Raw genomic sequence first — 10,896 nt, 5'->3', positions numbered from 1 at the left:
CCTCTAGAGATGGCAGTTACTGTCAGATGGTTCTGACTAATGGGAGCATTTACAAAGCCAGTTTACTATCAGGGTTAAGTGCATTGACTGTGCGCTAAGATTTTCCAGGTTCAAACGCTGGCTCAACCATTTACTAGCTCTGTAACTTTGACCAAGTATGTTAACAACTCTGAACTTCAGTTTCAGACTTTGTAAAACTGGAGTGATGATAGTACAGTACCTAATTAACAGGATTGTTGAACAGACTAAATTACATTACCCATGCAAATGACACAGAATGATGCCTGTTATATATAACAATGTTAGCATTTACTACTATGTTGATTAAATCACAGAACTTTAAGGCATGGATTCAATCCCTACACTGGTCAATTAAATTTTCAAACAGATATTCAAATATTTCAAATTTTCAAATTCAGTGCAGTGTTTGTAGACTGCTTCTCTCAAAACTTACTAGTCAAATCATTTATTTGTGAATTGCCTCTGAGGGATGTGAAGGTGTGGATAATGGTGAAAATGCATGAATTACTACTATCAGAAAATATTCAAAGCACATAAACACATGTACAAAAGACTATAGAACAGTAGCATAATTCTTGTAGAAAAGATGATGTTTCCTCACAATTGGTAAAGACCTGTTTTTTCAGTCTAATACCCTCTCAGAAGGATACACAAAATGGGCAGGTTAGAGTTCTCTGATCCTCTTCTCTAGAATTGCAGTAGAATCTTTGATGGAAAGAGTGGGGGCAAAATATTTGGTATCTTTAGGGGCAAATTTGCTCTGCCATTGAAATAATAAAGTTTTTATGATAATTACCAAAAATTTGAGAGGTACTATAAGAAAGGAATAAGTTTAGTTTTCACATAGAGACAGCATGGAATAAGGGAAATGGAGGCAAAACCAGTTTAAACAACCCCAGACAAAGAGAAGAGAGAATCTCCCTGCTCCTTATATGGAAAAGTAACCATAGTTACTGGAATGTAAAGAGATATGAGGTAAAATCAGAGGCGGGAACTCACAGCAACAAAAAAAAAAAAATTTAGGGGGGGTTAGGCTGATAAGTTCAAAAACTCAATAATGAGCTAGTTGGCTCTCTGGGATTGGCTGTACAAATTAAAATCTCAAAAGATGAATTAGTTAGTGTTCTCAGATAGGCTGTAACCTCTGTAGTACCCAGTCAATGGGGAAACAGGGGAGGGACTTGCGAATTCGGAGTAGGAGATTTAAAGATTGCCATTCTCTTCCTCTGGCGCGCCAGCCTTCCACGTGTTTGGCTGGACGCCCTATCTTGCAAGATCGTAAATAAATTCTTTTCTCCTCCAGAACTGAGTGAGCATTTATTCCCTTACAGGTACCGCTTTATTTCTGACAACTTGGGGGCTCGTCCGGGATCCGAAGCTTCGGAGGGGGACCCCCGAGGTGGACAAAGGGAAGGCGCGCCCCGCTGATTGAGTGGTCTCGGACTCCGCCTTTGGGGGCCCATCTCCGGCAGCTAAAGGCCCCAAGACCAGACGCTTGGATCTGCCGGTTGTGGATGAGAAAAGGGGGAAAAGGAAAGGCCTGCCTCTGTTTGACCAGGCAACTCCGTGCACGGACCAAGGTAAGGAAAGAAATATATTGCCTTGGTGGTCGGGAATTCCTGATGAGTCTGGAGCTGCTTGTGTGTGACTGAGACGTGTGACATACTGCACGAAGCGAGTGTGGAGTCCCAATCTGCAGTTCCCTTCCCCCGCGAGGGAAAGGGCCAGAGATGGACGAAGCAAAAGGAACTGAGAGAAAGAAGCCCAGACAAGACTCAGGATGGGAACTAGAGGCAGTTGGCCAGCCGGGCAAGAAGAAAAGGGGTCACCTATAGAGTCCCTCGGGAACATCCCTCCAGATAGCCCACTAGGTAGGATGTTAAAATATTGGCCCGATAGCGATCAGACCAAGGGAAAGGACAAAAAGAAAATGATTAAATATTGTTGTTACATTTGGACTGAAGAAAGCATTTCACCGCCAGATGTATTCTGGCCAAAGTATGGGACAGAGGAGGACTGGCTCTGTGCCAACCTTGTAATTTATGTTAATGAGAAGAAACTCTTTTCTAAGGAGGAGTCTGATTATGCCACGTGCTGGCTAAAGAACAAAAAAACTCCCCTCTACCCTGTGAAAGATAAAAACCCAAACTCGGAAGATGAGTTGGTAGAATCTAAACCCTGGGACCCCTTATTAAGCCTTCCTCCTCCCTACTATTCCCCTCCTCCCCCAGGGCAGAGATTGTTAGAGTCTGAGGACCTAATAAAGTCCGCACAGATTCCAGGGGAATCAGGAGGCCCATCGGTGCCAACTGCCCCACCAGATATGACCCATCAATGGTTGAGAAAAGAATTAACACAGTGCAAAAAGGATGTACAGAATTTTCCATTTCCAAAAACTCTTGAAGGAAAGAGAGTAAGGGAACATCACCCCATTAAATCCCTTTACCACTTGAGGGAGGTGCCTATGGGGCCAAAGGAAGTCGGGTATGTAAATGCCCCATTAACGAGTGCAGAACTAAGAAATTTTAAGAAGGAGATGAAATCGCTAATAGAGGACCCAATGGGGCTGGCTGAGCAAACAGATCAGTTCCTAGGCTCTAGCCTATACACGTGGTCTGAACTTATGTCCATATTAAACATCCTCTTTACGAAAGAGGAGAGAGGAATGATAAGAGGGGCAGCTATGAAAGAATGGGAAAGGCAACACCCGCCAGGGCAAGGGGTGATGGCAGCAGAGCAAAAATTTCCAAATACTGACCCTGATTGGGATAATAATGATAAAGAGGATAGGGCACAAATGAAAGATCTCAGAGACCTCATTGTAGAGGGAATAAAATTGGCAGTACCCAAATCTCAAAATTTGGATAAGGCCTTTGAGGTAAATCAAGAGAAAGATGAGTCTCCCTCTGCTTATCTACAAAGATTGAGAGAACAAGTAAGGAAATATTCAGGTATGGACCCTGATGACCCTGCAGCCCAGGGAATGTTAAAGGTCAGCTATGTGAAGGGATCTTGGCCTGATATTCGAAAAAAGATCCAGAAAATAGATGGATGGATGAATAAGCCATTGGAGGAGTTATTAAGGGAAGCACAGAAAGTATTTGTTAAGAAGGGAGGACGAAAAACAAAAGCAGCAGGCTAAAGTCATGATAGCCACTGTTGACCACTTGGTCAAGAAAAGATTAGAAACAGGAAATGGAGGATGCAGACAGAGGTGAGATAGGGGAGGGGGCTGGGCTGATTTACATGAAGGAGCAAGGAAAATGCAGAACTCTGCAGGGTGTTATCATTGTGAAAAGCCTGGCCATTTCAAAAGGGAGTGCCCAGACTTACAGAAGGAGGGTCGAGTTATACCACTAATGAATTTTGAAGACTAGGAGAGTCAGAGGCTCCTCATCTCAGAAGCCCACCGGGAGCCTTTAGTAAATTTAAAGGTGGGCCCATATCAAGAGGAAATTACATTCTTGGTAGACACTGGAGCAGCTTGCTCCTCTGTAAATCATCTTCCAAAGGGGGCCAGGCTCTCTGGCAGTTCCCTCACTGTCACAGGGGTAAAAGGGGAGGGATTTAAAGTTCCCATTCTTGAACCTACTAACATTTGTTGGGAAAATAATCAAATCATAGCTCCCTTGTTGCACATCCCAGAAGCTGGGAGTAATTTATTAGGAAGAGACCTAATAATACCTATGGGACTGGATTTAGAGGTAAGGAATGGACGGATTGAGGTTTTGGCCCTGCTCACTGAAAAAGACGAAAAAGACATTAAGGAGGAGGTATGGGTAAAAGAAGGAAACAGGGGAGGGTTGCAAATTCCCCCAATTAAAATCAAGTTAAAAAAGGAAGGAGAGGTCGTGTGCCAGAAACAACATCCTATTCCTCTTAAAGAAAGACAGGGTCTCCAACCCATCATTGAAGGTCTCCTTCGAGATGGACTCTTGGAAACCTGTATGTCCTCTTTTAATACCCCCATTCTCCCCATTCAGAAACCAGGTGGTAGCTGGAGAATGGTGCAGGATCTAAGGGCCATTAATAAAATTGTCCAGGTTCAACACCCTGTAGTTCCTAATCCTTACACTCTCTTGAGTAAAATTCCCTTCCATCATAAGTGGTTTAGTGTAGTAGATTTAAAGGATGCCTTCTGGGCCTGTCCCCTTGATCCAGAAAGTAGAGACCTGTTTGCCTTTGATTGGGAAGATCCCTTCAATGGGCGAAAGCAGCAATACAGATGGACAGTCTTACCTCAGGGTTTCACGGAGTCCCCCAATCTCTTTGGGCAAGAGTTAGAGAGGATACTGGAAAAATTTCCAGTCCCACCTGAAATCACCCTTCTGCAATATGTAGATGATCTATTAATATCAGGTAAAGAAAGGCAAGTGGTGGCTCAAGCTACGAAAAATCTACTGAACTTTTTAGGGGAACAAGGATTAAGGGTATCTAAAAGTAAACTGCAATTTGTAGCAAGGGAAGTTAAGTACCTAGGCCACCTCATAAGTGAAGGAAAAAGAAAAATCCATCCAGAAAGAATCCAGGCCATAGTAGAGTTGCCTCTTCCTCAAACAAAAAGAGAGCTAAGAAAATTCCTGGGATTGGTAGGGTACTGTCGATTGTGGATAGTTTCTTTTGCATCTCAAACTAAAGGGCTATACCAAAAATTACTAGAGGAAGAGCCTGACAAGATAGAATGGGAGGAAGTGGAAATAAAGGCTTTAAATGAACTCAAGCAGGCACTGGTGCAAGCTACTTTTCTAGCACTTCCTTCCCTCGAAAAACCCTTTCACCTGTTTGTTACAGTAGATAAGGGAACAGCTTTGGGGGTCCTAACCCAAATCTGGGGAGGCCAAAGAAAGCCGGTGGCTTTCCTTTCAAAGGTTTTAGATCCAGTCTCTAGGGGGTGGCCTGGGTGTGTTCAAGCCATTGCAGCAACTGCCCTTTTAGTAGAGGAAAGCAGGAAATTAACCTTTGGAGGGGCATTAGTAGTTGGTACTCCTCATCAAGTGAGAACTATTCTGTCTCAAAGGGCAGGGAAATTGTTAACTGATTTCCGAATCTTGAAATATGAGGCAATCCTAATGGAAAAAGATGATTTGGTCTTAACAACAGATCATAGCCTAAACCTGGCCTCCTTCCTCTGGAAGGGGCCTGAGCAAGTAGAGACCCCTGAGCATGACTGTTTAGACCTAATTGAATACCAAACTCGAGTCCGACCTGACCTAAGGGATCTTCCCCTGCACTCGGGGGAAAGACTGTTCATAGATGGATCCTCCAAAGTCCTAGAAGGAGAAAGGCACAATGGCTATGCAGTTGTAGATGGGATAACTTGTGAAGTAAAAGAAGCTAGCCGATTGCCCAATAAGTGGTCAGCTCAAACTTGTGAGTTGTATGCACTAAATCAAGCCCTCAAATTATTAGAAGGAAAGGATGGTACAATATACACTGACTCTAAGTATGCCTTTGGGGTAGTCCACACCTTTGGAAAGATCTGGGAAGAAAGGGGATTAATCAATAGCAAAAGAAAAGAACTGGTTCATGGGGAATTGGTGAAACAAGTATTAACCAATCTACTCTTACCTAGAGAAATATCAGTGGTGCATATAAATGGACATCAGAAGGGACCTACTTTTGAGGCAAAAGGCAATAGGTTGGCTGATGAAAAGGCTAAGGAGGCCTCTCTCTACCCCCCTTTAAAAATAATGGTCCTAATACCCTCTATCCCTAAGGAATTTGGGGTCCCTACATTCTCTGCCAAAGTAGTAAAAGAGTTGAAACAGTTAGGAGCAACCTTAAATGATCAGGGGAAATGGTTTCTCCCAGATGGCAGACAAATGTTAAATAAATAAATAATGAGGGAGATATTAGCAGTCCTACACCAGGGGAGTCATTGGGGGGTACAAGCCATGTGTGATGTAGTACTTAAACAATTTGGATGTGTAGGCCTTTATACAGTTGCTAAACAAATCTGTGAATGGTGCATAATTTGTCAAAAAATTAATAAAAAGGTTTTAAGAAAACAGGTACAAGGGGGAAGAGAGCCAGGCCTGAGATCATTCCAGGGCATTCAAGTTGATTATACTGAAATGCCACCAATCGGTCATTTAAAATATATTTTGGTAATTGTCGACCACCTCACTGGATGGGTGGAAGCCTACCCTCCATCCTCAGCTACAGCATTGGGAACTTCTAAAGTTATCCTTGAACAAATCATTCCCCGTTATGGGTTAGTGGAAAATATAGACTCTGATAATGGCAGTCACTTTACCTCCCGTGTGTTGCAGAATGTCATGAGAAGCCTGGGTGTCACTTGGGACTTCCACACTCCCTGGCATCCATCATCCTCTGGGAGAGTGGAAAGAATGAATCAAACCATAAAGAAACATCTTTCTAAATTAGTTTTGGAAGCAAAGTTGCCTTGGATCAAGTGCTTACCTATAGCTCTACTAAGAATCAGGACTGCCCCTAGAAAAGAACTGGGAATTTCCCCTTATGAAATGCTTTTTGGTTTGCCTTTCCCCAGGAGGACTGGAGAGCTCCCCTCCCTAGACACAAAGGATCTTTTTCTTAAGAATTATATACTGGCCTTGTCTTCTACTTTATCATCTCTCAGGCACCGTGGACTGCTGGCTCAGACCCCGCCTCTTGAATTTGCTGCCCATCAACATCAGCCTGGCAGCTGGGTTCTGATCCAGTCATGGAGAGAATCCAAACTTCAACCGATCTGGGAGGGACCCTATCAAGTCTTGCTGACAACTGAGACAGCAGTCCGAACGGCAGAAAGAGGCTGGACTCATTACACACAAGTGAAGGGACCAGTGCCTGAACCAGACAGTAAGTATCCAGCAACTCAACCTGAATCCTGGAAAGTGACTCCTACCTCAGATCCCCTAAGGATCACTTTAAATAGGCAACAGTTGAAAGAACATACTAGGAGGGAGGGAGGGCTGGATTAAACCCTATGTTTGCATTGTGCTCTGTGTATAGCTTAATGATGAAATTGCTTATACTGATCATAATGTTCTATATTAAAGGAGTAACAGGTTCTGCTAAGCTGGTTATAAGTGTAGTCAAAGGCTTAAAGTCTCAAACTGTTCAATTTGATGTTTGTCAAGTAATGAGCTGTAAAAATCTAAAACATCAGCAACAACTGAGGGAGGAATATAAGCATTTATGTAAGCAGACTGTTCAAATAGAAAGCAAGATTGTTGGGGGGGCGAACATTTGAGACTATAACTTATGAGACACCTAACCCCTGTTATTCTTGGAACACTGCTTGGTGGACCACACAGTATGAGGGATGGGTCTTACCCAGGTTGGAGGAAAAATCATTAAGGGAAACTTGGCTGGAGTTTAACTCTCCAGTTCAAACTGACCCCAAGGTCATTAGAATACTTAAGGCCAAAGACTTAAAGCAAACCACAGAAATAAAGACAGGTTATGGAAATACAAATGCCTGGGTAGAATGGGGCAAACATACCATCCAGAGTCTAAACAGAAGTGACTGTTACGCTTGTACAACCAAACAACCCACTGTTCAGATTATGCCTTTCCCCTCGGGGATGAAAAAGCATGAAAGGGAGTTTAAATGTATAACACTCCTCTTTCAAAATGCTACTCCTGGTGAAAGTTGTAGTACGTTGTCCTCCCTTTTCCCTCCAGTCCAGAAGGGAAGCGTCAAAGCCATACCAGCGTCTCACCTTGGTCCCAGAAACCACTCTTCCTGTCTCTCCAGATGGGAAGAAGGGCTCCAGGATCTTGGTACCATGTCTTTGTGTACACAGGTGTGGAATGTGAGCAAGGATAGTACTGGCAACTTCTCCAGCCTAACTATACCCCGAGCAGACCTCTGGTGGTACTGTGGGAAGGGCATCCTCTGGCCAACACTACCTGAAAGGTGGGGAGGAACCTGTGCTCTGGTTCAATTGGCTATCTCATTTACCCAGGCATTTAAAAGTAATGAGAAAGTACCAACCCAAGGCAAAGGAGAAAAGAAAAATGTACAAAATGTACCTAGTTCCTTCAATAAAAAAATGTTTGTAGATAGCATAGGGGTTCCCCAGAAAGTTCCTAATGAGTTTAAAGCTAAAAATCAAGTAGCTGCAGAATTTAAATCATCCTTATTCTGGTGGGTCACCATTAATAAAAATGTCAATCATCAGCTAAAATTTATCAACTATACCAGGGATGTCATTAAAGAAATAGCAGAACAGTTAGATGCCACTAGCCGAATGGCATGGGAAAACAGAATGGCCCTAGACATGATGCTAGCTGAAAAAGGAGGCATCTGTGCTATAGTTGGGGGAAATTGTTGCACATTCATCCCCAATAATACCGCACCTGATGGAACTATCACCAAAGCCCTACAAGGCTTAACAGCCTTATTTCAGAAACTAGAAAAGAATTCTAGTATTAACAACCCACTCACAGAATGGTTGGAAAATTGGTTCAAGAAATGGAAAGGAATTGCAATGTCTATTTTAATTTTCCTTATCATTCCAGCCAAAATGTTTATAACAGCTGGGTGCTACATAATCCCGTGTGCCCAAAGGCTAGTTCAAAAAGCCATCAAAACCACTAGAATCAAAAATAAGAAAGATCCCTATGATGAGGAATGTGAAAAAGCCCTTAGCAAATTTGAGAATCTAAAATGTGAAAACTAAAAGTGTTTAAAAAAGAAAGAGGAGGGAATCTGTAAGAAAGGAATAAGTTTAGTTTTCACATAGAGACAGCATGGAATAAGGGAAATGGAGGCAAAACCAGTTTAAACAAGCCCCAGACAAAGAGAAGAGAGAATCTGCCTGCTCCTTATATGGAAAAGTAACCATAGTTACTGGAATGTAAAGAAATATGAGGTAAAATCAGAGGTGGGAACTCACAGCAAAAAAAAAAAAAAATTTGGGGGGGGATAGGCTGATCAGTTCAAAATCTCAATAATAAGCTAGTTGGCTCTCTGGGATTGGCTGATCAGTTCAAAATCTCAATAATGAGCTAGTTGGCTCTCTGGGATTGGCTGTACAAATTAAAATCTCAAAAGATGAATTAGTTAGTGTTCTCGGATAGGCTGTAACCTCTGTAGTACCCAGTCAATGGGGAAACAGGGGAGGGACTTGCGAATTCGGAGTAGGAGATTTAAAGATCGCCATTCTCTTCCTCTGGCGCACCAGCCTTCCATGTGTTTGGCTGGACGCCCTATCTTGCAAGATTGTAAATAAATTCTTTTCTCCTCCAGAACCGAGTGAGCGTTTATTCCCTTACAGGTACCGCTTTATTTCCGACAGGTACCAAGAGGGATGCAAGGGTAAGGGAGCAAATGACTAACTGCTTGTTTGTAGCTCTGACAAAAGGAAGGGGCAGGACTCTGGACTTTAGTTTCTAACCTTCTTCATCATAGTTCAGAAATCAGTCAGAGCAAATGTCTTGAGCAAGAATAAGATATTAACTATCTTGGAAAACAAAGTGACCATTGCAAGTGGCTAATGAACATATGTTTGGCTAAGCAAGGGAATCATAACTTGATCAAATTTCAAGTTACCTAACAATTATTTTTTAAATTTACTAATCTCATTTCACAGATGAAAAACAAAACTGAGCTGTTAATAATATGCCAGGTCAAACGTGAGTGAAAATGCTGTTCATAATCAGCATTACTGATTAATTCCTTGTAGGAATTTTATTTTTCTCATTTCTAAAAATCCATAAAATGAGGTAATAGTCATGTTCCATCCTTTTCTTTTTCAAAGGAGTAGAAGAAATTAATCTGCTAAAGTGTAGTAAACAATTACCTCAACAAAAAATAATGAAATTAAGTTGTCAAATTCATTCGATAATTCAATAATTTAATAACTCATTCTAGGGGAGGGGCTCACAGTGGTGAACAAACATTTCTGCCCTCATGGAGCTCACATCCGAATGTAGTGCTAGACAGTTAAACAGGGTATATAAGTAAATTATGTTAGTTAGTGGTAAGTGTTAATGAGCATCAAAAACAAGGAAGAAGGGTTGGCAATGTTGTGGAGGTACAATGTTATAAACGATGGTCAGGATGTTCTCAATGAGAATGTGACCTCAGAATAAATGCCTCAAAGAGGTTAAGAAGAATCCTGCAAGTAATGGGGGAGAGCAATCCAGGAAGGGGGAACAGAACAAAAAGTTCTGAGGTATGAATGTGTCTGGCATGTTAGAGGAACACTGAGGAGTTCAGTGTGGTGGGAGGGGCCTTATCAAGGGAGAGAGTAGGAGAGAAGGAGAACTGGGAGGTATAAGAGCATGACAACCTAGAATCCCAGATATCATGCAAGGACTTGGTTTTTATGCTAAGTGAGATAGGAAGTCGCTGCACTCTTTTGGGCAGAGTAGGAATATGCTTTGACTTATGCTTAATCAGGATACTCTGGTGAATGTATTGAGAATGGATTGCAAAGAAGGCAAAGGCAGAAGCAGGGAAACTCAGTGGGAGGCTATTCAATAACCCAGGCTATCATGATATCATGGACCAAGGTGTTAGCAGTGAAGTTGGTGAAAATGGTAGGACTTCAGATCTATTTTTAATGTAGAGGCAATAGGATTTGCCAATGTATTAGATTTGAGACATGAGAGAAAGGGATGTCAAGGATGACACAAGATTTTAGCTACAACAAACAGAAGAATGGGTTTGCCATTTATTGAGACAGAAAAGTGTTCAAGAAGAATGGATTAGGGGAAGGGGTGTAATTTTGTGAACCTTGTTTTGTTTTAGGCATTTCATTTTGAGAGAGATAAATGGAGATGCCAGGTATGTGGTTTAATAGACATGTTTACAGTTCACAGAAAAGGTCCAACACATATATATAAATACCAGTGTACGTAAAGCCATAGAAGAGGATGAGATCATCAAGGGAGTGAGTA

The sequence above is a fragment of the Choloepus didactylus genome, chromosome 3 (assembly GCF_015220235.1).
Source record: "Choloepus didactylus isolate mChoDid1 chromosome 3, mChoDid1.pri, whole genome shotgun sequence".
Classification (NCBI taxonomy): domain Eukaryota; kingdom Metazoa; phylum Chordata; class Mammalia; order Pilosa; family Megalonychidae; genus Choloepus; species Choloepus didactylus.
Note: the sequence above shows the minus strand (reverse complement) of the source record.